Source organism: Staurois parvus, unplaced genomic scaffold (assembly GCF_062004578.1).
Source record: "Staurois parvus isolate SC_StPar_1 unplaced genomic scaffold, SC_StPar_1.0 ptg000458l, whole genome shotgun sequence".
NCBI lineage: Eukaryota > Metazoa > Chordata > Amphibia > Anura > Ranidae > Staurois > Staurois parvus.
In genome coordinates, this window is record NW_028318254.1 from 1,522,952 (window position 1) to 1,550,223 (window position 27,272).

A 27,272-nucleotide genomic window follows, 5' to 3' on the forward strand; every position below is an offset into this window, starting at 1 on the left:
GAAATTAAAGTGGCCCTCTTCCTCCACCAGTGTGTGTGTGTGAAAGTGCTGGATTCATAAATGGTTTAGTATTGGCACAAAAACTGTGGAGTATATTATCCTTCAAGGAGGTTTTTACCCAAAGGAGGTGTGATGTGTGGTCTGCTGCCTCCCTGAATGTGACGGAAACATTACTGTGCAGAACAACTTTTAGGTAGGTATACAGGCACACCCAGTATAAATGTTCATCATACTAGAGGGTATATTTAAAGTAGAACTATAGGCAAAACTTTTTTTTTCATTTTGGATAGAGTAAGGGAGAGTTATAACCCCTGTCAAATTCTTTTGCAATCTGTGTCCAATTGGTGAGATATACCTTCACTTCCTGTCCAATAGCCAAAAGGAAGTGAGAGGAAATACCTACAAATTAAAGAAATCCTGTGGGGTCCCCAGGTCACAAGAACTAATGTCCCCATTGGAAGATTTCCCATCTATTACTTTTCAGGGGACAACCCAAAATGTGGTATTTTCTGTTACTTTCACTTTCAATGATAATGGTAAACAAGACAAATAGAAAGGGTGAATCTCCCTAATAAGGACACAGACAACGATAAAAACAGGTATTTTACTGCATCTTCACTCTATCCAAAATTTAAAAAAACGTTTTGCCTTTAGTTATACTTTAAGAAGTTTTTTTGAAGATAACAGTTCATAGGTAGCAGGTAATGCCAATGCATTTCATGGGAAATGCCTCCCCCATCTTCAGGGTCCTGCAGTCAAACAGCTTTTAACAGGCCTCATTCATAGCCGTATCACTGTTCCAATACCAACCATTGTTCCAGATCTTTATATAACCAAATCCACCAGTACAACCCTGAAAAAGGGAGGTATTTACCTCACAAATGCATTGACCTTACCTGCTCCCTGTGAAATGTTATCTTCAATAAACTTCTTAAATATACCCTCTAGTGTGACAACCATTTTTTATACTTGGCATGCCTTTATACCCATCTAAAAGCTTTTCTTCCACCAGGCAGAGTCTGCTCACCCATTGCCAGTGAGCCCATCACACCAAATGAAAGACCTGAAATGTACAATTGTGGAAACTCCATCTGTGGATCAGCTTCTCAGCAAAGACTAATATCACCAACAGAAAGAATACATGGAGGTGAAGGGAGACATGGACATCATGAATAAAAATGACATCTGTCACACTCTGCACTTCTCATTAAGTGTTCTTGCATGACAAGACCAGTTATTGTCGTCTCACATATATATTCTTATTATAGCCAAATTTACCACCCTAACTCCTCCCACAGTTTTTACACTACATAGACAGTAATATACCGAAATGTGCGGATTGTTCCCAATTGGTGTGTTATTACATTGTGGAACGTTTCACCGAATGGTTCACAAAATATCGCCGTTTTTGTGGTGAAATTGGTCCCATAGGAATGAATGGCGTAATGTTCAAAACTAGAGTGGGAGCTGACAAAAGCTAGAGTGTGAGCTGAAAAATCACGACATGATTTCTAAACTGCCATCACTCCCTCATTTTCAAGCCCTCCTACACAAATCTTATATCAAAACGTTCAGCTATCCCTGCTGCCACTAAAAATGTCCACGGCTAAGCCATAGTCCTGATAGTTTTCACAAAATGACCATTTGTTTGCAACGCACGCCGCCCATTGACATTCATTGAAACTCCACTCTAGACACCTGAAATTTTAAGGACAATCTCTAAGCTGCAACTGTGCCTTCATTTTTAATATTTCAGAGACATACTACATCAAAATGTAGATCTGGGTCTTGTGATTCTCAGAATATAAAGCTCTTTACTGTAGGATTTATACTTGAAGATGGCAACCGCCAGTGAAGTGAGCAAGTTGGAGCAGTTTGTTTTTAATCACTCCTTGCTGTAGAGTGAGTTGCCATAGGAACCCAGGTGTGTGAGCAGGCAACAGAGTGACAAGCCACTCCACCCAGTTACTCCACCCACTCCAGTTGTAGACTACTGGTGGAGGCAAGAACACTTCACACAATTTCCCCAGAAATTGTAGATTTTCTAGTTTAATCTTATTGTTCTATGCAGAGAACAATAGAGTACTGTGAGACATTTTCCGACTCACACGAATGAAGTGCCACAATTATGATAATAACACTTGCAGTACAGGGGTTTATTTAATAAATTTTATACAGCGCTGAGTGAACTATCGTCGCTTTATAAATACTGTATAATAATAATAATAATAATCATTGTGCTCAGTGTTTGTGGAGTTCCCCTTTCTCATGTACAGAGGAATGTAGAATCAGCTATGAAGGGTTAATCCCTCTCATGGTTTCTGACCTGTGATAATAATGTGGTCAGCCAATGTGCTAATCACCCCATGATGGTGACCTAATGGTGTCATCACGTCTGTGTGTCACCATGTCACCTTCCCACTCACCACTACTTCCATGGAATGCTAACCGTGAACACCCAAAGAATCCAAGCCAGAATAAAGCAGACACCATTCATACCTGACACACCGCAGTGCGCTGACAATAGCACTGACAGCCCCACACACACTCATAAATCATTCTTTCTTATATGCTTGGCCGCTCCAAAGATTGAGTGTCAGCTGCGTGACAAGCCCCTGACTCAGCGCATGCAGAGTGACAAGACAGGGAGGGGGAATTAATTAAACTCTTTATCCTTGAAGCCTCGTCTAGGTACAGAACAATAATTACCCACCTTAGAAGAGGGATTTTGGGGGGCAAATACCCATCTACTTCTCCCACTCACCGTTCGACCTTCATAGAGGTCAGCAGCTTCATCTCCTCATTTCAGGCACAGCCGCCTCTGACAAGTTTTACAAGCATGACGAGTAATCTGTGATCAGTAACGGCTATAAAAATCAATAGAACCATTTCACGGAATACAGCATAAAACAAATAATGACACGTCCAGTTCCTCCTGGCTAGAGGACAAAAGAGAGGACAACCCCGATGTACCCAGCCCCACTGGCCTACCAACCTGGCCAGCCAGCCGAAATATAGCCAAACCTCCCCAGAGAGACACCTGGGTCCTCCATGATACTACCAACCTACGGAGGAGAACCATACCAGCTGAGCATGAATGGAGGTTTATATCTGTTCTGATTGTGTATGTAAAGATACTGCACTTCTCATCAGTATAATCTGTGTTCCTGACCTATCTGGTGCCCCAAGCTCTCTGCTCTGGGAAGTTTGAGGTTTTTGGCACTCATAGCACAGATTGCTGTTGTCTCTTTCCTTGAAATCCTCGGTGTTAATATGTGCAGGATCTCATCATTCGATGCTGAAAACAGCAATCAATGCTTTTGGGGCCTCTTCTTGTGAAATGCAACCTTCGCTCTCAGAAATATCACCGCCGCACTCCAACATTCACAACAAATGTGAAATGTTCATCTGCCAAAAATAACCATCCTCGCGGACAATTCTTCACCACAAGGGTGTCCTAAAACATTTCCCGGTGTCACTGGAAAACAATACTTTATTAAATTGTAAGATTGCTTCGCTCCTGTAACCAATTTCACTTCGATCAGCTCTGTGCTGGTAATTTATACATACTTATTTGAAATTAGCAGCACATATTCATTTATTGCTTGAATCGCCATCTAAGACCAGAACTGAAGAAAACAAATTAATAGACAATTATGTGAGGAGCAGTGATGTATGGAGGGAGTAACACAGAGGTGACAATGACATTCCATACCTGGTATTGTCTCCTTCTCGTTGTTAAGTGCGGGAAAAAAAAATCCAACTGAATCACAAAGAACGTGAAACTGCGCTAAAATGATCTTTGTTAACCACAAACAAAAATTTACAATTTTGTAACATTTAATTGTAGATTGATGGGACTAAATCAGCACAAACTACAGAAATTAGATCTGAGATAACCACAGGGACACAATCACAGGAATGAGATCTTGGAGGACCCCATAATGCAATGATGAGATCACATTACTTAGATCTGAGGTGACCACAGAGAAGCAGGGAGATCACAGTATTGAGATCTGAGATGAGCCCAAGGATGCAGTGGCAAGATCGTTGAAATGAGATCTGAGGAAATCACAGGAATGAGATCTGAGATGATTCTGGGGGCACAATGAAGCAATCACAGGAATGAGATGACCCCAGGGACATAATGACCAAATTACATAAATAAGATGTAGGATGACTCTTGGGACACGGTGAAGAGATTGTAGGATGAGACCTGTAGTGACCCCAGGGACATAATGACCAGATTACAGAAATAAGATGTGGCACGACTCTGAGGACGCAATGAAGAGATCGTAGAATGAGATCTGAGGTGACCCCGGGGGCACAACGTAGAGATCACAGAAATTAGATGTGGGATACTCCTTGGGACTCAATAAAGAGATCATAGAATAAGATCTGATGTGACCCAGGAGATGCAACAACGAGATTATAGGAATGAGATCTGACACAACCCCAGGTATAGAATGAAGAGATCACAAAAATCAGGTGTGAGATGATGCTGGGGATGCAATGACAAGATAATAGGAATGGGATCTAAAATATCCGTGGGTATGCAATGACAAGATTACAAGAATAAGATCCAAGTCAAACCCAGGGACAAAATCACGAGATCACAGGAATGTAATCTGAGACGACCCTGGGGAGGTAAGAAGATCACAGGAAAGAGATCTAAGATGACTCTGGGGACGCCATGAAAAGATCACAGGAATGAGATCTGAGGGGACCCAGAGGAAGCAATAACAAGTTCACAGTAATAAAATCTGAGACAACCTGGAGAACACAATGAATAGATCAAAGGAATGAGATCCAAGACGACCCTAGGGGGTGGAATGTCAAGATTAGAAACTTCACAATTTTTAAACCCTCTTTTTATAGATATTATTGAATCTAGAAGCCATACTCTGGGAAGAAAATCATTACGCACATTTAGAAGAATTAAAAAAAATTAACATTCTTCATAATCTTTGGACATAATCATGTCCAATAAGTCTTGGAAAAGGGCTTATTTTCAACAATAACTATTTGGCAGATTAGTAGAGTTGTACTGAGCAGGAAGATTTGTCCCCATAAACCATGAATAATTTTTCATGTATCATTTATGATGAGTCGTCCAAGGATTCTGGGAGTAGTTTAAGATATTGACTAATTTGCATATCAGGAATTCCTCCCAGCTCCAAAAACTGGACAATATTGTTAAAGGAAATCTATGGTTACAGCATACACTTTCGTTTTATAACAGCAGCATTGTAATAACAATACAAACAATAGTTATTATTGGCAATCCAATATAAGTTTACTTGAAAATTCTCCTTTCATGTTGTCATCTCTGCCTGTCTGCTGACCATCTTGTTCCACAACTTCCTGGATTCCTTGCATAATTTGCAGCTTCAAGTCTGCTGTTTACTTTCAATTTCAAAGGACTATATATCCCATGGTACCTTGATGCCTGCAAGCAGTAATTCCTGTTTTGACTCTGCCTCCTAAAACTCCTCCTCTCATCACCTCTGTAGTTCAAAAGGCAGGCTCCGTGAAATGTGTGACCCAGGAGTGCCTATCCACATGATATAGTGAAAACGTGTCACAGAATTCAAGGGAGTAAACATAAAGATTGTTTAGTTTAATAGGAGTAGTCTACAAATAATTGAAATATAATGTGGAAATGAATAATGTATATGTTTTTACTTTTTGACCATAGATATACTTTAACATGTTATATTCAGGGGTGTAAAGCAAGAAGTCTGAAATAGATTTTGTTTGGACTGAAGTTATCCTTATCCAATAAAAAGCCGAGTGTTCTAAGAGGACAACTCACAATCATCTCCTTTGTTATTGATGGTTGCTGCCATATCAGAAATAAAAGCTGCTGACCTGGAACGCCCCCATTACATGGCAGAATGCTATATAATAAATAGAGCCCCTTTCTAGGGAGAGTTCTCTTATTCACTTCATAGTCACATAAGCTGCGCACACAGCGCCATCCATACAGCCAAAGAAAACCTCAAGTATCATATTTTGTCAATGGCCGGGACCAGCATTCTGAAACTCTTTCTTGAAGGTCTGCGATGTTTGATGACACTAACATAGAGCTGGCAGAGTTCTATAACTTTAATGGAAATATGGAATGCCTCGAATAGTTCACATCTAGCATATCTTAGCTGCTCTGCACATTAAACCCATGCTGGGAGCACAGCTCTTATCAGGGATGGCTGGGACTCAGAAATCCAGGAGATGGAAGACATGGTACATTATTTCTGCGATACACACTAAATAATCCAGGATGGCAAGATTGTACACACATCAATCTGCAGGGAACTCCCTGCACAGATGATATTGTGGCAGATTATGTTCCTAATTGGTGATGTATTAAGCATGGCGCAGAGTTAGAGTTGTACTGAGCACACTGCAGGATCAGAGGAGTTGTAGGGAGCACAGTGCAGAATCAGAGAAGTTGTACTGAGTACTATCCAAGAACAGAGAAGTTCTACAAGCATGGTGAAGGGTCATAGGTGTTCTTCTGAGTATGGTGCAGAATTAGAGGCTTGTACTGAGCACAGTGCCAGTTCAGAGGAAATGTACAGAGCACAGTGACAGATCAGAGGAGTTGCACTGAGCACAGTGACAGATCGGAGGAGTTGCACTGAGCAGAATGACAGTTCAGAGAAATTGTACTGAGCAAAGTGTTGGATCAGAGGAGTTGTAATGAGCTTAGTGTTGGATCAGAGGAGTTGTAATGAGCATAGTGTTGGATAAGAGGAATTGAACTGAGCACAGCATTGGATCAGATGAGTTGTGCTGAGCACAGTGACAGTTCAGAAGAATGGTAATTAGCACAGTGACTTATCAGAGGAGCTGTGCTGAGCTCAATGACAAACTGGAGGAGTTGTACCAAGCACAGTGACAGATCACATGAGTTGCACTGAGTACAGTGACAGATCAGAGGAGTTGCAATGAGCACAGTGCAGGATCATTGGATTTGGATTGAGCACAGTGACGGATCAGAGGAGTTGCACAGAGCACAGTGAAGGATCAGAGGAGTTGCACAGAGCACAGTGAAGGATCAGAGGAGTTGCAATGAGCACAGTGCAGAACCATAGGATTTGGATTGAGCACAGTGAAGGATCAGCAGAGTTGCACTGTGAAAGATCAGAGGAGTTGCACTGAACACAGTGACAGATCTGAGGAATTGTACTGAGCACAGTGATGGATCAGAGGAGGTATGAGCACATTGTCAGATCAGAGTAGTAGTACAGAGCACAGCAACTGATCACCTAGTTGCTTCAACTGCTTCAGCTTCCTGAAGACTCCAAATTACAGACAAAACTAGTTGAAGCAGTGTTCCCCAGTAAGTTTTTATATGGTTTAATAAGGTCGGCTGCTTTGCGCAATTAAACTTTCCCCTGATACTGTTTTTTGAGTGGTGGTGCATTGCATTGGAAGAAATCGCATCCTGGTACATGTGAATGGTCAAATTGGTGGCTTCCTGAAGACATCCAATACTGATACATAGGACATTATTTGTATTTTATGGTGTTTTTCATTTATTTTTGCATTTTCACATGTGGGAAATTGTTCAGTAATATTGATTCACATTATTTGGCAGCGCAGTCTACAGTCATGGCCGAAATTGTTGGCACCCTTGATATTTCTCCAGGAAATCATGTATTTCTCACGAAACGTATTGCATTAACACATGTTTTGCTATACACATGTTTATTCCCTTTGTGTGTATTGGGACAAAACAAAAAAAGGGAGGAAAGAAAGCAAATTCGACATAATGTCACACAAACCTCCAAAAATGGGCTGGACAAAAGTATTGGCACCCTTTCACAACTGCGGATAAATAAGAATGTTACAAGCATGTGATGCTCCTGTAAACTCACCTGGGGCAAGTAACAGGTGTGGGCAATATAGAAATCACACCTGAAAGCAGATAAAAAGGAGAGACGTTCACTTAACCTTTGCATTGTGTGTCTGTCTGTGCCACACTAAGCATGGACAACAGAAAGAGGAGACGAGAACTGTCTGAGGACCTGAGAACCAAAATTGTGGCAAAATATCAACAATCTCAAGGTTACAAGTCCATCTCCAGAGAACTAGATTTGCCTTTGTCCACAGTGCGCAACATTATCAAGAAGTTTGCAACCCATGGCACTGAAGCTAATCTCCCTGGTCGTGGACGGATGAGGAAAATTGATGAAAGATTGCAACGCAGAATAGTCCGGATGGTGGATAAGCAGCCCCAAACATGTTCCAAAGACATTCAAGCTGTCCTGCAGGCTCAGGGAGCATCAGTGTCAGCGCGAACTATCCGTCGACATTTAAATGAAATGAAACGCTATGGCAGGAGACCCAGGAGGACCCCACTGCTGACACAGAGACATAAAAAAGCAAGACTACAGTTTGCCAAAATGTACTTGAGTAAGCCAAAAGCCTTCTGGGAAAACGTCTTGTGGACAGATGAGACCAAGATAGAGCTTTTCGGTAAAGCACATCATTCTACTGTTTACCGAAAACGGAATGAGGCCTACAAAGAACAAAACACAGTACCTACGGTAAAATATGGTGGAGGTTCAATGATGTTTTGGGGTTGTTTTGCTGCCTCTGGCACTGGGTGCCTTGACTGTGTGCAAGGCATCATGAAATCTGAGGATTACCAAAGGATTTTGGGTCGCACTGTAGGGCCCAGTGTCAGAAAGCTGGGTTTGCGTCCAAGATCCTGGGTCTTCCAGCAGGACAATGACCCCAAACATACGTCAAAAAGCACTCAGAAATGGATGGCAAAGAAGCGCTGGAGAGTTCTGAAGTGGCCAGCAATGAGCCCAGATCTAAATCCCATTGAACACCTGTGGAGAGATCTTAAAATTGCTGTTGGGAAAAGGTGTCCTTCCAATAAGAGAGACCTGGAGCTGTTTGCAAAGGAAGAGTGGTCCAAAATTCCGGGTGAGAGGTGTCAGAAGCTTATTGATGGTTATAGGAAGCGACTGATTTCAGTTATGTTTTCCAAAGGGTGTGCAACCAAATATTAAGTTAAGGGTGCCAATACTTTTGTCCAGCCCATTTTTGGGGTTTTGTGTGACATTATGTCATATTTGCTTTTCTGCCTCTGTTTTATATTTGTTCCAATACATACAAAGGGAATAAACATGTGTATAGCAAAACATGTGTTAATGCAATACCTTTTTTGTGTGAAATACTTGATTTTCAGGAAAAATATCAAGGGTGCCAACAATTTCGGCCATGACTGTATATACACTTTTATAGGACTCACCAATGTGGAAGTTGGACACGTTTTTAATACTGCAGCAGCCATAGCCACATTCATTTGTATTTCCTTATTATAAGTTTCTTTTGGATTTGCCTGTGGCACAGAGTTTTCATTGTTATTTGTTGGGATCAGAGGAGTAATACAGAGCACAGTGATGGATCAGAGAAGGTATGAGCACAGTGACGAACCAGAGGAGTTGTACTGAGCACAGTGACGGATCAGAGAAGGTATGAGCACAGTGACGGATCAGAGAAGGTATGAGCACAGTGACTGATAAGAGGAGTAATACAGAGCACAGTGACGGATCAGAGAAGGTATGAGCACAGTGACGAACCAGAGGAGTTGTACTGAGCACATTGACGGATCAGAGAAGGTATGAGCACAGTGACGAACCAGAGGAGTTGTACTGAGCACAGTGACAAATCAGAGCGGTTGTACTAAGCACAGTGATGGATCAGAGGTGGTATGAGCAGTGACGAATCAGAGGAGTTGTACTGAGCACAGTGCAGGATCAGAAGAGTTGTACTGAGCACAGTGACAGATGAGAGGAGGTATGAGCACAGTGACAGATCAGAGGGGTAGTACAGAGCACAGTGACGGATTAGAGGAGGTATGAGCACAGTGAATAATCAGAGGAGTTGTACTGAGAACAGTGATGGATCAGAGGGATTATACTGAGTACAGTGCAGGATCAGATGAGTTGTACTGAGCACAGTGACGGATCAGAGGAGGTAGGAGCACATTAACAGATCAAAGGAGTAGTACTGAGCACAGTGACAGATCAGAGGAGGCATGAGCACAGTGACAGATCAGAGAAGGTATGAGCACAGTTATGGATCACAGGAGTAGCACCGAGCACAGTGATGAATCAGAGGAGGTATTAGTGCAGCGACGAATCAAAGGAGTTGTACTAAGCACAGTGCAGGATCAGAAGAGATGAATCAGAGTGACGGATCAGAGGAGGCATGAATAGAGTGATGAATCAGAGTTGTACTGAGCACAGTGCAGGATCAGCTGAGTTGTAGTGAGCACAGTGGCAGATCAGAGGAGGCATGAGTACAGTGACAAATCAGAAGAGTTGTACTGCGCACAGTGCAGGATCAGATGAGTTGTACTGAGCACAGTGCAGGATCAGATGAGTTGTAGTGAGCACAGTGGCAGATCAGAGGAGGCATGAGTACAGTGACAAATCAGAGGAGTTGTACTGAGCACAGTGCAGGATCAGAAGAGCTGTGCTGAGCACATTGACAGATCAGAGGAGCTATGAACACAGTGGTGGATCAGAGGAGTAGTACCAAGTACAGTGACGGAACAGAGAAGGCATGAGCACAGTGACATATCAGAGGAGGTATGAGCACAGTTACAGATCAAATCCATCACTGAGAACAGTGATGGATCAGAGGGGTTGTACTGAGCACAGTGCAGGATAAGATGATTTGTACAGAGCACAATGATGGGAGGAGCTATGTGCACAGTGACGGATCAGAGGAGATATGAGCACAGTGACGGATCAGAGGAGGTATGAGCACAGTGACGGATCAGAGGAGGTATGAGCACAGTAACAGATCAGAGGAGTAGTACTGAGCAGAGTGAGGAATCAGGTGAGGTATGAGCACAGTAATAGATTGGAGGAGTTGTACCGAGCACAGTGCAGGATCAGAAGAGCTGTGCTGAGCACACTGACAGATCAAAGGAGCTATGAGCACAGTGGTGGATCAGAGGAGTAGTACCAAGCACAGTGACAAAACAGAGGAGGCATGAGCACAGTGATGGAACAGAGGAGGCATGAGCACAGTGATGGAACAGAGGAGGCATTAGCACAGTGATGGAACAGAGGAGGCATGAGCACAATGACAGGTCAGAGGAGGTATGTGCGCAGTTACGGATTACAGGAGTAGCACCGAACACAGTGACGAATCAGAGCAGGTATTAGCACAGTGATGAATCAAAGCAGTTGTATTGAGCACAGTGCAGGATCCAAAGAGCTGTACTAAGCACAGTGATGAATCAGAGGAGGTATGAGCACGGTGACAAATCAGAGACGTTGTACTGAGCACAGTGACAGATCAGAAGAGCTGTGCTGAGCACAGTGACAGATCAGAGGAGGTATGAGCACAGTGACAGATCAGAGGAGTAGTACCAAGCACGGTGATGGATCAGAGGAGGTATGAGCACAGTGACAGATCAGAGGAGTAGTACCAAGCACGGTGATGGATCAGAGGAGGTATGAGCACAGTGACAGATCAGAGGAGTAGTACCAAGCACGGTGATGGATCAGAGGAGGTATGAGCACAGTGACAGATCAGAGCAGTTGTACTAAGCACAGTAAAGGATCAGAGGAGGTGTAATGAGCACAGTGCAGGAACAGAGGCCTTATCACAAACAAATAATGTCAGTTTTGCTACAGGAGGGTGATGAAGAATTAGGAATCTGACTGTGATAATTGCATTGTGCCACTTGATTTTTTTTAATGTCACAAATTCTACTAGCTGGTTTCTGTAGCTGTGTTCCAGTGATGCTATGATAGTAGATGTCTGCATATCATTAGCCATGTGACATCACGCTGTTCACTCTGACATCATCACTCCATGGAGAATGCTGACTCACATTATAGAGACAATTAAATTTAATTAACCTCAATAACCCAAGAGGATAAAAAACACAGATCAAAAGAAATTAATTAGACATGGCAGAGTCATGTGACCTCCCCATTTCAGAGCGCCTCTTTGTGTAACGAGGGACATCATTATTATCACTGTTATTATTTATGGTAGCAATCACCAACTCGTAGGAATGAAGGAGACCAAATGTAAACTACAAATTACCATTTTGTACAGTAGAAAGCAGAAATGTATCAATACACAGGAAGTTGAACGATGATAATGAGCCCAAGTACAAGAGATCCGTCTGGATACTTCGTATTAAACATTCGATCAGTGTCACCACATTGTGCCCCCTTGCAAACAAAGTTTGACTTTTCTATTGACCAGTACACATGTATTAGGTACATCACAACAAAGAGAGGAATTCACAGCACACTCTGTAAGCCCCGGTTCACATATATGTGGCCGCATGGGCCACGTTTTGTGCAGGCACAAGAGCTCATTCATTTGAATGGACTCCCGTGCCCCGTGACACGCACCCTGCACTTCTTCTGAAAACGCAGCCCACTCAGGAACCTAGGGTCCCAGTACGGTTGCATTTTCCAGTGCGGGCGGCGTGCCATTAGAACTAATGGCACCCGCCTGCGGGTCCACATTCCTCTGTGTGGGTGGTGTGGCTGCACGGATTTTCGTGCCTGTCCTCAGTGGCACCACCCGCACAGATGTGAACCTAGCCTAAGAGTCTGTATAGTGCACTGACTACCTACCTTACATCAAGAAGCCATCCAAGCAGGGTTGCCAACAGTTTGTAAATTTATGGACAGTTTGTAAATTTAGGGCTATTTAGAATCTTTCCGTAAATGTCCGTTATGGACGGCCACTGCCCGTACAAAAATTTGCAGTGCACTGCACATGCACAGTACTGAAGCCAGCTGAATGACATCCAGCCATCTTTGGCATGCATGCATATTGTGGTGTCAAATTAGGTCCGCACATGTGCAGTGGGCATTTTCATGATGTCATGATGCATGACGCTCGACATGCATAAAACCATGTGCTGATTCCTATCAACTGCCATTTGCATTGCAGAACTCCTGAAGGAAAGACTGGTTCCTGGCTGCACCACGTGTTCGCCGCTTTGCACACTGCCCTGCCCTGCTATCCGTTAGCTCACCACCATCTGCTTCTCTCAGTGACTGCCTGCCCTGGACTTAGTCCTGCCTGCCAGTGCCAATGACATCCAGCCCCAGTCCAGCCCAGGCCCAGCACCACCACAGCCAGTGACCAGACCAGCTGTGCCCAACCAGTGCCCAGGCCCAGCCCACACAAGTCGGTATGTATTATATTAGCAATTTACAAATTTTGTGAGATCATTGTGTGGAAGTGCAAACTAGTGCTGTTAGGGCAAAACAGTGAATATCGAAGCAAAATTGCAAATAGCCAACAGTGACGAGACCACTCCCAATCACGCCTGCTTTAATCGGCCTATGCCACCACTGCCGCCAACATCTTTGCCTGCTTCCCTTCTTGGATCTAGTGAACTGCACCAAACACAAAGTCAGCAAAAACATAATTTGCAGTGGTGTGGTTTGTCAAGAAATTGTCTACTCTATTGAAACTCATTTTTTGGTGTTTTCCTTCTCTCCCTTTGTGCCGTAGGTTGGTTCTCCTCTCCCTGGACTTCCAGTCATGCAACTTTAACAAGCTTCAGCCTGTTCCACTACTGCTGCCAATGCCTTGCCTACTGCTCTCAGCCCTCCTTCCATCAAGTGAACTGCACCAAACATAATGTCCGTTGTCGCCCTTCACTACAAGCACAAGTACTGCCTGCTGGCCTGTTGCAACTCCTGTCCTGAATTATTCCCTTTGGCTTCATAGAGCTACAGTTGTGACCAAAATTATTCAACCCCCACTGAAATTGAGTGTTTTGGCCAGTTTGACATTGCTTTTGATCATTCAGTCATCTTGCTTACATTTACATTAAAGAGGCACTTGTAGGTCAGACAAATATAACATAACAGTTATAATGAAATAACCACAAATGTCTTTTCTGTGCTCACAGCATTATCAGTTTTATTCAACCCCCAAGTGACATTCAATCTTAGTACTTAGTACAGCATCCTTTTACAGTTATAACAGCTTTTAAACGTGAAGCATAGCTTGACACAAGTGTCTTGCAGCGATCTACGGGTATCTTCGCCCATTCTTCATGGGCAAAGGCCTCCAGTTCAGTCACATTCTTAGGCTTGCGCACTGCAACTGCTTTCTTTAAGTCCCACCAGAGGTTCTCAATCGGATTTAAGTCTGGTGACTGCGATGGCCACTCCAAAATGTTCCAGCCTTTCCTCTGCAACCATGCTCTAGTGGACTTGGAGGTATGCTTGGGATCATTGTCCTGTTGAAAGGTCCAACGTCTCCCAAGCCTCAGGTGTGTGACGGACTGCATCACGTTTCCATCCAATATCTCCTGGTACTGAAGAGAATTCATGGTACCTTGCACACGCTGAAGCTTCCCTGTACCTGCAGAAGCAAAACAGCCCCAAAGCATGATTGACCCTCCACCATGCTTCACAGTAGGCAAGGTGTTCTTTTCATCATAGGCCTTGTTCTTCCTCCTCCAAACATAGCGTTGATCCATGGGCCCAAACAGTTCTAATTTTGTTTCATCAGTCCACAGAACACTATCCCACAACTTTTGTGGTTTGTCCACATGGCTTTTGGCATACTGCAGTCGACTCTTCTTATTCTTTGGAGACAGCAAGGGGGTACGCCTGGGAGTTCTGGCACGGAGGCCTTCATTACGCAGTGTGCGTCTTATTGTCTGGGCTGAAACTTCTGTACCCACATCTGACAAATCTTTTCTCAGTTCCTCAGCAGTCACACGGGGACTTCTCTCCACTCTACGCTTCAGGTAGCGCACAGCAGTCGAAGTCAGCATCTTCTTTCTGCCACGACCAGGTAGCGTTTCAACAGTGCCCTTTGCCTTGAATTTGCGAATGATGCTTCCTAAGGTGTCTCTTGGTATGTTTAACATCTTTGCAATCTTCTTATAGCCATTGCCCTTCCTGTGAAGAGAAATCACCTCTTCTCTTGTCTTCCTGGACCATTCTCTTGCCTTCACCATGTTTGTAACCACACCAGTAAATGTCTAGAAGGAGCTGAGTATCACAGTCATTTTAAAGCTGCCTAATTGGTGCTTATTATGCTTGATTGCTGCTCGGTGACATCCACAGGTGTTTTCAATACCTGATGGAAAGCACCTGTATGAACCTCTGTTCTTCAGAGTGGTAGTCTTTAAGGGGTTGAATAATTGTGGCAATGAAGAAACCACATAAGAACCATTTACTACTGTATTACATAAACAATTGATGTCATTTTAGTTGCATTTGGGTAGTTACAACGTCCTTGTAGGATTTGATTCTGAATACAATTCCAAATGTACACTATAGTCCCTAAACCCCTTTACAGCATTGGGGGTTGAATAATTTTGGTCACAACTGTATATCATACAGCAAGAAAATAGACAACTTGTGGTGTGCTTCCTCAAGAAATGATCTGCTATAGTGCCATGTTAGGTTTTCTCCTCTTTCTGCCGTTAGGTTCTCCTGAACCTTGACTCACAATCAAGCCACTGCTATTGACCATCCACTGGCATTGCCACCATCCGGATCCCTTTTATTGGAAGGAACCCTGTTCTCTGGTAATTGTGTCATCATTTAGAAGCCAGTGTTTTTTGCATGTCTACTTTGTTTATGTGTGGGGATTGGGGAGTCTGGGGACAGTCACTGAGGTCAAAGCAATCTGATTCATTTTTTTGTTTCTTCCCTAGAAAAGTCTACAGTGTATTGACAAACCAGCTGTATGGAGCTACAGACACCGCCACCACCACCACCAGATTAGACAGCCACCTCATCTAACAGCAAGTGGTTATCTTTCACACCAATACAGCACACACATATTTTATTTTCAGCCTACTGTATAAGGCAAGTGGGCAGCACAGACAGACAGACATGATTTTTCTTCTTGCTTTTTTTAGACACCTTCCGAAACTGAAAACCAATCTTCATATGTGATGCATCTCTAATTGCAGCTAATATGTTTTGATAACATTTTTCCCAAAGTTCCAAAAGATCAGTTTTCATTAACAATTATAGCCTTGCTGACTTTCATCAGATATATAGGCATCTGCAGCACAAAAGGCAGTAGTAGGTTAGGTTATACAGTTACTGAAATGTTACAGGTTTGTTTGGCCGTAGTTTTTACAGAGAATTGTGACAAGATTTTAAAGGGCTCTTGATTTCAGTTTAAAGTTTGACACATTTAACAGCTGTTGTTGGTAACACAACGGTTCAGGGGGTGTGTTTTAGGTTACAGTGTGTGCAGTGCAGTTGCGTTTTACAAATGGAACATATGGTAGGGGCACTGCAAGATTATATTAACCTGACCTTCATGTAAATGGAGAAATATGTTTTTTGCCTTTTGTTATACATTAATATATTGTTATTAGCACTGGCTACATGTTTGAAGTTTCAATATTGTTATTTGCACTTTGTGCACTGAAAATGACGTTTTCGGGTTTATTTACTAAAGCTGGAGAGTGCAAAATCAGGCTCACTTCTTCATAGAAACCAATCAGCTTCTAACCTCAGCTTGTTCAATTAAGCTTTGCCAATAAAACCTGGAAGCTGATTGGTTTCTATGCAGAAGTGAGCCTGATTTTGCATTCTCCAGCTTTAGTGATAAAAACCCCTTTATGTCCTTTTTTGAAAGAAAAAATTGGTGCTGTCAGTACATTTTTGGCAGCCTGTTAGTAAATTCCACTTCAGGAGGCTGGCAAGTTCATTCTGCCACCAATTTCATACAAACTAAAACTACATTCCACACAAATATAATAACCCACTATGCAGGCTAGTTTAAAAAAATAAAAAAAAACTAAATTTATTTAAAAATGAGCTCCGGGACAGGGGCGGACTGACCATTTGGAAACTCGGGAACTACCCGAGGGCCCGGGGTCAGTAGGGGGGCCCCATGAGATGCCTCTGGTACCTTTTTCATAGGCTTTTTTGAGTTTGGACAAGGACACAGGGGCCCCATGATCCCCTATTGCCCGGGGGCCCCATGAGTTGTCAGTCTGCCCCTGCTCCGGGATAAGCATTTATTGTCTAAGTTGGTATTTTTTTCGAGTTATGTATACTTCTTGAATGTTTGTGTGCTTTGTGTATTTCTTCTTGACCTTTATAGTAATCCAATGTGAGACTTTACCTCTGTGCAGTAGCTTCCTGTAATAAAGACACTGCTGCTGTCCCTCCTTGTAGGTGACTGGTCTTGTCTCCATCCCTCCTGTAGTTTTCTGTAGCCGGCCTGTAGTGGGTGGGGCTTGCTGCGTCCCTCCCACAGCTCTGCTCTGTCTCTGCAAAGGCAGAGTACAGCACATGTACAGCACTGCGATTATGTCAGTGCTACTTTTACAATATAATATCTGGGCTTGAAAAAGCATTTAAGTCACACAAAGTACATTTATATACTTTATGGAATTTGGGGAATATATTGAAATGAAAGTTTTTTTGCTCAAATTTCAGTTATAAAAATAGTATAACATTACTGCTTTACACAAAGCTGTTATTTTATCATGTTTTAGGCACTGGTGTCTACGGGAAAAGAGGAAACATGATTATGTGTACCCATAATTACTCCTATTCCTGGCAGGTAATACAGAAGCCAGCACAGCTCTGGGCTTTAAACAGTGGTGTCACCCTTTGGCTGTTTTGCCTGGCAGGCATATGTAAATCAGTAGAGCAGCTGATCAGAACTGGAATATTTTCAGCAGTTGGTGCAGTATACATACATTCAGGGTCAGCGCATTTGTTTATATGTTCTATAAAATATATAAATGTTCTATAAAACTCAGTTTTGTCAAAATTTTGGAAATTGTTCTTGTGTTCATTGAGATATTAGTTAAAATCTTACTTTTCAAAAGTGGTGTACTCATTTATGCTGAGCACTGTATATATATATATATATATATATATATATATATATATATATATATATTGTGGCAGTGCGAGGCCATGTTACTGTGTGATTAGGCAGTTTATGCCAGGTTTTGTAAGGTAAGCACACTAATGGCACAGGTGTGTGCAGCCGTTCTCCGGTTTCTGCAGCTCTGGATCGGAACATTCATTCCTGTGTTTGGGTTTTGTTAGACACCTTCAATCTGGAGTACACATCTGTGAGTTGTCGTTATACACTCGGTGTGAAGCTCAGTTTATTGGACCATATTACAGTCTTCCATTGATTGATAGTCCACAATTTATGGGTGTTGTACCACTCTCTCCCCTTCTGAGCATTAATATTGGTCACTAGTGGTTTGGCAATCATAGCTCATCCATGAATGTTTTGTTTATGGAGTTCCCTCCGCACAGTTTTTGTGGACACGGGCTTTGGAAGACTGAGATTTAGTTCTGCAGTCACTTTTGTAGCAGTTGTTTTCTTATTCCGGGTCACAATCCTGCGCAATGTGCATTTGTCTCTTTCGGTCCGTTGACCATGTTGACTGTGCTTTTGCTTATCAGATGATGTTTTCCCAGAAACTGTATATACCATCATAACCTTTGATACTGTACCTCGTAACACGGCAAATAAATTGTAAACTTCAGTCACAGAGGCTCCAGATAAGCGGCCACCAACAACTTCCCTCTTTGAAGCTCAATAAGCTCTGACATGACCAGGGAATGACTGACCATTTGGAAACTCGGGTAATGCCCGAGGGCCCAGGGTCAGTAGGGGGCCCCATGAGATTCCCCTGGTACCTTTTTCATAGGCTTTTTTGACTTTGGGCAAGGACACAGGGGCCCCATGATCCCTTATTGCCTGGGGGCCCCATGAGTTGTCAGTCTGCCCCTGGACATAACTCTGTATTACTAGCAGCACACACAGTGAATGACGAAAGTGAGGCTTCCCACCTGTTAGCTAGGTGTCTCATCACATAGCGGAAGCAAAAGAATGTTACATCACTTCCACTTTCAATGTGAAACATGTTGTCACTGTAATATATTTACTCCAACTTGCGTTGTGATACACTGCAAAAAGTGCAGTGGGACAAAACATTTTGAGCATTGAGGTGTAAAATAATGCAGCTATTTTGCAGCCAGGAGGTGTCGGGGCCAGTTAACCACCACTGATTTAGACAATTATTATTATTATTATTATTATTATGCAGGATTTATATAGCGCCAACAGTTTGCTCAGCACTTTACAATATAAAGGGAGACAATACAGCAACAATACAGTTCAATACAAGAGGGATAAGAGGGCCCTGCTCCTTGGAGCTTACAATCTAGGAATATGCCAGTAATGTTACAAGTAGTAGCTTTAATGACCCCAACAATTAGGAATTATACATCCCATAAATTGATGTGGCATAATCATGCTTTACCTATCATCTTCATTTTGTTGACAGCAATGTCAGCAGCATAAAACTGTATGAATAAATGAAGAGGGAATATTTCTCTGTGATATTTTATTGATGAAGTGCTGCAGGTCATACGATTAAACATGTTTGAAGTGTAGGCATGGACTCAGTCTGCAGGAGGCACAATCAGCACACTCAGTAAATGGCATTGTTAATGGATGGACAGGCATGCGTTCCAATCGCCAGATGCTGGACCTGATAACAGTGCCTAACTGTAATCTGTACAAATGCTGCATTCTAGAAGCAATATATTCCCTATCAGTGGTTCTGGTTCCTAACACGGCTAGAAATGTACGCCATAGAGCATTTGCCTATGACACTGTGTACTTGCACCATCTTGTGACATCACAAATTCTAAGACTGCTAAGATGTCTGGGGATGTGGACTATGGTTAACCAGGAAAAGAAGAGACATCAGAACTGTAAAAATAAGGCAATTGCTTTACTGAGGGCCTACAGCAAACACAATTGCTTAAAGTGAACAGCTTGCTACAATAAAACAATTCATATAGTAAAGAGTGCTAGAGCTTGCTACAATAAAAACCATTCTAATATATATATATAGGAAATGAAAAAGAAATATATAAACAAGGGGGAAAAAAACACCACACCACACCACTTGTACAGCTCCAATCAAAGCCCAACGGAGAAACTTTACAATTGTTTCCTATATGCGCAATTACTATGATTCTTGTGAGTTGCCAATTTTAGCTTTATTAAACTTGCGTTGTTTTACATACTACACTCAGAAAGGGCTGCTTCTGTTTTCTACATTGCTTCCTAGAGTCGCTTCTGCTCTGACAGCTGGCTGCTTTCCATAAGATAGTATCTGGACTATTATTGTCCTTATGGTCTGCTGACCCAAATGTGGTTAATATATGAACTATATATATATATTTTATATTTACCATTTTTTTTAGATAATCCTACTTATCTCTCTGCCCCCTGCAAGCACTATCACCTCTCTCCTTTTTAGTTTTCTATATTTAAGTATGTATGCATTCTGAACAAACAGTAAAAGAGCTTTAAAATGAGCCCTCACTGAACTCCGTAGGTGTAGGTACTATCAAGCATGAAGAACACATAGTGTGTCACAGTTGTGTCCTCTGCTAGCTCCCCAATAACAGTGTCCCGTGCCCTTCGCAAAGCAGTTTTCTCTGTCCTCCTTCACATCAATCACCCCCCCCACTGTAGTGTCCTCTTCCTCCCTAAAGTCTCCTCTGCCCCTCTTCCCCCTGAAAGCATTGTCCGCTAAACCCCCCCCCCTCCCAAGCAGTGTCCTCTGCCCCTCCCTTTCCCCAAAGCAGTGTCTTCTGTTCCTTTCACATTACCACCCACACTATAGTGTCCTCTTCCCCTCTGAGCTCCCCCCCCCCAAACCAGTGCCCTCACCCCCCCCAAAGCAGTGTCCTCTGTCCCTATCACATCACTCCCCCCCCACCCACTGTAGTGTCCTCTGCCCCCCCCCCCAAAGCAGTATCCCATTCACACCCCTCACCACTACCACCACACCTCCAACACACACAGCACTGTGTAGGTAGCACTCTCCTACCCGACACCATATGTACAGCAGAACAGAGAGCAGGAGGCAGCACAGTACTGGATGGAGGGCTGGAGCTGCCAGTTAACTTTTCATAATAACAAACTGGTGATTGGTTGCTAGGACTGCCCGGTGTCTTAGCAACCATTCACCTACTGGTTAATTCAAAAAGGTAATTGAGGCAGCTCCCACTCCTGCCCTCCATCCAGTATTGTGCTGCCTCCCACTCTCCATTCGGCAGTGAAGATGAGAGTCGTGGAAGGCTGGGGGGAAGCAGGACCATGTTCACAATCTACCTGTCAACTGCCCGCGGTCGACCAGTAGATCATGACTGATGGCTTGCCACCCCCTGCAGTATGTGTTTTGCATTCTACAATAGTAGATTTTGAAGACATCCCATCATATTTTTCCATGCAGCTATTACCTGTGGTTGATCGGCCCTGGACGCAAGCATTCTGCATTCATGGCCTTTTTTCTGTGAAATAATATACCATAGTTTTGAGTTAAAAGCTATTATTTTTCCAATTTAAAATCTCCCTGGTCCCTGTCTTTAAACCGTGGCCTATTAAAGTGGTTATAAAGTCTAAAGGTTTTTACCTTAATTCACTTTCTTCATAAAAGTGGAACTTTAGTCAGAAAATTAAGTCCTGCTAAGTCACTTCAGGCTGCCCCCTTTTGCAGGTATAGCTATGAAAAACATTAACATAAATGCCTATTCTGTTTAGAATGCAGTAATACAATGTCTCACCCTGCTCTGCACATGCTCAGTTGCTCTCTATTTTTTGGCACTGTGCTGAAAATGTAGAAGCCAATTTGCTGACAGCCCAAAGATTTACTGCACAGAGGCTCTTGGCTTCAGAAAAATGGCAGCCTCCAGCAAAATGAAATAGGAAAAATGCTGGAGGCAATTTACAGCACACACTCGCTCTTCTCTACCCCTCCTCATATGGCCGACTGAATGCAACAGGAGCTTCTGCTCCTGTCAATCAAATCCTATGATGAGAGAATGGGAGGGAGGGTGTCAAGCACCGCCTGCTGGTGTCTCTAGCAGCCCACAGCACGGGGTTCCTCAGGGCGTGGGGTCTAAGTCCCAATCTGCTTGTTCACCAGGGCCCCTGATGGTGGGGATGGACTTGGAGCAGACTGAGACCAGGTCGCGACCCCTGAGTCCGTCCGGCAATGGTAGAGAGCGCCGTCAGGGGTGTGCGGGAAATGGAGCCTGACGTCAACTGGCTGGCAAGCCTGGTAACAGGGACAGATCCGTGCGGGATGGATCATCAGGGTAATGTAAGGCGTAGTCAGGCAGGCCAGGTCAGCAACGTGCGGGCAGCGAGGTACCGGAGGAGCAGGCAGAGAATGGTCAGGGTCACAAGCCGGGTTCAGCAACTAACGGGCAGCGAGGTACAGAGGATCAGGCAGAAGGATGGTCAGGTAAGCCAGGGGACAAGCAGGAGACAATCAGCAGGGTCAGGAACAATGCAGAGGCCGGCAACAGAAGCTTCACAGGATCAGATAACAGGAACAGAACAATAAAGACCAAACCGGAATTGACATACCTCCTGTCCCATTTAAATAGCGCGCCCTGCATTGTCATTGGTGCCAGGAGCGTGTCCGCGATCGCAAGTGCGCATGCGCGGCCGTCGCGATCGCCCAGCTGCGATATGTCCTGCTGCTCGCTGGCTAGAGTGTATCGGTGTTCTGCGCATGCGCCACCCGGCGCATCACAGCAGAGTCACCAATCCCTGACAGAGGGATTCGACCAGCACCAGCACCCCAACGTTTCGTCTAGTTTGACTTTGTCAAGGGGAGCCCCGTGAGTAGATGAAACATTGGGGCACTGGTCAAGCAGCAACCTGATGTAATATCAGTGGTTGTGCCTTAAGTGATGTACTGTGAGGAATATAATTATTTGATCCCCTGCAGATTTTGTAAGTTTGCCCACTTACAAAGAAATGAAGGGTCTATAAATTTTATCATAGGTGTATTTTAAACGATAGTGATAGAATATCAACCAAAAATCCAGAAAAAACACGATACAAATAATTATAAATTGAGTTGCAGCTCATTGAATAAAATAAGTATTTGATCCCCTACCAACCAACAATAATTCTGGCTCCCACAGACTGGCTATGTTCTCATGTGGTACACAGATTAGTCCTGTCAATTTAAGAAGGTGCTCCTAACGACAACTCGTTATGTGTATCAAAGACACCTGTCCACACAATCTCTTTCTTTTATTCAAACCTCATCACCATGGGCAAGACCAAAGAGCTGTCAAAGGACGTCAGGATCTGTTGTGGCTGCACTGCAATTCCTACCTTTGAATAATGCCTGTTATGGGCTGGTTAACCGCCTCCTGCCCGCCATATAAGGAAATGACAGGCGGTTCTCTTATTCTGGGAGGACGTCATATGACATCCTCCCACTCTAACCGCGCATGTGCACCCCCGGGGGAGCACAGCGCGGCTATCGGTGGTGCGCTGTGTCCCTGAGCAGATGACTTCGGTTCTGTCATGTGATCAGCTGTGTCCAATCACAGCTGATCGCATGTAAATAAGGAAATGCCAGTTATTGGCATTTCTCTCCTCACGAGCTGTCACGCTGACAGCTCATGAGGAGAGGAGAGCTGGTAATCGGCATTCTTCAGAGGGGACATCTACACTGATCATCAGTGCCCTGATGATCAGTGTAGCCCCATCAGTGCCACCTGTAAGTGTCCATCAATGCCACCTGTCTTTGCCCATCAATGCCACCTGTCAGTGCACATCAATGCCACATATCAGGCCTACCAGTGCACATCAATGCAACATATCAGTGCCCATCTGAGCTGCCTTTCAGTGCCACCTATCAGTGCCCATCAGTGCCAGCTAACAGTTATAGTCAGTGCCAGTCAATGTCACCTATCAGTGCCAGTCAGTGCTGCCTATCATTGCCACCTATCAGTGCCATATATGAGTACTGCCTTTCAGTCTGTGAATGCCCACCAGTGATGCCTGTCAATGCCCATCAGTGCCACCTACCAGTGCCTATCAGTGCAGCCTGTCAGTGCCCATCACTGCAGCCTTATTTGCACACATCAGTAAAGGAGAAAAATTACTCATTTACAAAACTAAGAAAAAAATTTTTTTTTCAAAATGTTCAGTTGTTTTTGGCTTGTTTATCAAAAAATAAAAAACCCAGTGGTGATTAAATACCACCAAAAGAAAGCTCTATCTGTCGCAAAAAAAATGATACAAATTTCATATGGGTACAGTGTTGCATGCCAGCGCAATTGTCATTCAAAGTGCGACAGTGCTGAAAGCTGAAAATTGGCCTGGGCAGGAAGGGGTGAAAGTGCCCGGTAGGCAAGTGGTTAAAGAAATCAACTTTTTTTCTCCTAATTAAAATAATGAGTCAGATGGGTGTGCTGCTACTGCTATATTAAAACCAAGCAATAATATAAAAATAAAAAAAAATTACACATGCAAATTATGTGATGCCAGCATATGGTGTCGCTGACGAAATTGTACAGTTCCCTAACACCACATACCGCCTAGGCATCAAATGTAGTATGGAAGCAAGTATTTGAAAGAATTGGGGTTTTTTTACACATTGCATAAACAGGATAAACCCATTTCCTGTTCAACTGTATTTTTTCAAATTAATTTTTGTATTGGTACCGTACATGTGCCCAGCTCCCCATGCCCTGTTGACAATCCACAGCCTAGAGCCTTGAAATTATCCAGAATTGGTTTTTCGGAAATTTTCAAAATTCATCCCTCCAGTGACTTCAGTGGTGTTTGGATTAAAGTTTGCTATTTCCAGAATTTACAATGAGTTCGATGAATGGCCCACAAATCAAACTCAGGCACAATCCTTCATCACTAGTCTTGAAAAATGAAGGGAAAGAGGGAACATGAATGAAACCTTTAAACACATAAAGGGTGTGAATAAGCTTCAGACAAAAAGGTTAAATACAGAACAAAAACAAATTAAAAAAAAGGGGGGGGGGCAGACTCAATGATCCACTTAATCTTTTTCTGCCATCTCTCTTCTATGGTTCTATTGGAGGAGATGTGGTTCAACCTTAAACTGCATAGGGGGTTCTTTGCTGTTAGAGTGGTAAGGATGTGGAACTCCCATCCACAATCAGTGGTGTCAGTGAGAAGTTTCGATAATTTAGAAAAACTCTTAGATGGGCATCTTAGCAAATGCAGTATAGAGGGATATAGGAAATGGTATTGCCATAAACACACTCCCACATACACCTACACACACCTAAACAGGTTAACATAGATAGACTGGTGTCTTTATGCAACCTTACTAACTATAAAAACAGCTCAGCAAGATGAATAAAAGTCTTCAGTCACATATATTAAAATTTGAGACCATACAACCTATCAAGATATTATGTGGTGGATCATAATAGCACCGCCATGAGGGGTGGGGGTGTAGATGTTCTTTTATCATTACTTGATTACGGGAAGACAGCAATAACAGCTTAATGGACCCAGAAAAAGCATGCAACCAGTGAAGTCTGCTGAGAATCAGCTTTGCTTATTTTTGGCTTCAATGTATTTGACCCCTGCACTCCACAGCCTTTGCAGCTCCATTTACCAATTAAGGAGTAAATGTTCTGGAAATCTCACACGAGACTTTATCTGCTATCACCAGAGACTGATGGAGCTTATTCTACTGAACATTCTGGGACATAGAGAAGAGCATACTTTTCTATTTGAATGTTAAATTCTACTTTTAGTTGAGGTTTATGTCATACAATCCATATAGTGCCAGAACTAAACCGCTGTCCAGGTGGGAGATGTTTGGGTTATATTTGGTATTTATATAACTGATTTTCCACAAGCCCATAAATACAAAGAAGGGATCATTATTAAATCTGGACTTTACATTTATTTCTGCTTTTCTCTACAAACACAAAAAACGCTTTAGAAACCTCATTTAGCTGAGGAGCTGACAATTTTCTGCTGACAAAAGGAAAGCTGCCTTAAGCCTACTTGAAACACAACACAAGAATTACATCGAGGACCTGCAAGAGAAATGTCACTCTAGGCCTTTTCTTAGACAATAAACCCAAAAAGTCAACAACAAATCTACATCAAAATTAAAAAAAAAAGTGATCATGTCCTTACTCTCCATCCAGCACAGAAGAGTGAACAGGTCCTCACTCCATCCAGAACAGGAAGGGTGAACAGGTCCTCACTTTATCCATTATAGGAAAAGTGGATAGGTCCTTATACTCCATCCAACACAGGAAGAGTGAACAGGTCCTCACACACTATCCAGTACAGGAAGGGTGAATGGGTCCTCACACTCCATCCAGCATAAGAAGGATAAATGGGGCCTCACACTTCATCCAGCATAAGAAGGATAAACAGGTCCTCACACTCCATCCAATACGGGAAGGGTGAACAGGTACTCCCTCTCCATCCGATAAAGGAAGGATGAACAGGTCTTCACACTCCATTCAGCACAAGAAGGATGAACAGGTTCTTGCACTCTATCCATTATAGGGAAAGTGGACAGGTGGGTCCTAACATTTCATCCAGCATAGGAGTCCTCAGACTCTATCCAGCACAGGTAGGCTGAAGAGGTCCTCACTCTTTATCCAGCACAGGAAGAGTTAACAGGTCATCACTCCATCCAGTACTAGAAGGGTGAACAGACCTTCTTACTCCATACAGCACAGGAAGAGTGAAAAATGTTATCCAGCAAAGAAAGGCGATCAAGGTTTTTGCATTCCATCTTGAACAGGAAAGGTGATCATGTCCTTATACTCCATCCAGCACAGGAACAGTGAACAGGTCCTCACACTGTGTCCAGTACAGGAAGGGTGAACAGGTCCTCAGACTCCATCCAGCACAGTAGAATGAAGAGGTCCACACACTTTATTTAGCACAGGAAGAGTGAATAGGTCATCACTGTATCCAGTACAGATAGGATGAGCAGGTCCTTATTCCATCAAGCACAGGAAGGGTGAATGGGTCTTAATACTCTATCTAGCACAGGAAGGGTGAGCAGGTCCCCACATTCAGTACAGGAAGGGTGAACATGTCTTCACACTCCATCTAGTACAGCAGAGGTGAACAGGTAAATACGCTCCATCCATTACAGGAAAAGTGGACAGGTGCTAACATTTCATCCAACACAGAAAGAATGAAAAAGTCTATACAGCAATGAAAACCATACAAGGATCTCACGTTCCATCCTCAGCAGAAAAGGTAAACATGTCCTTATACTCCATCCAGCACAGGAAGAGTGAATAGGTCCTCACACTCTATCCGGTACAGGAAGGGTGAACAGGTCCTCAGACTCCATCCAGCACAGGTAGGATGGAAATGTCCTCACACTTTATCCCGCACATGAAGAGTGAACAGTTCTTCACTCCATCCAG

At 43.3% G+C, this 27,272-nt stretch overlaps 1 protein-coding gene across 1 annotated transcript in view; it reads right to left on the reverse strand.

Annotated features, from left to right (window-relative positions):
- The window catches only part of LOC149452860 (opioid-binding protein/cell adhesion molecule homolog), a 472,779-nt gene that overhangs the window by 73,407 nt on the left and 372,100 nt on the right, over positions 1-27,272 (reverse strand). The gene's annotated exons all lie outside the window — the stretch shown is intronic.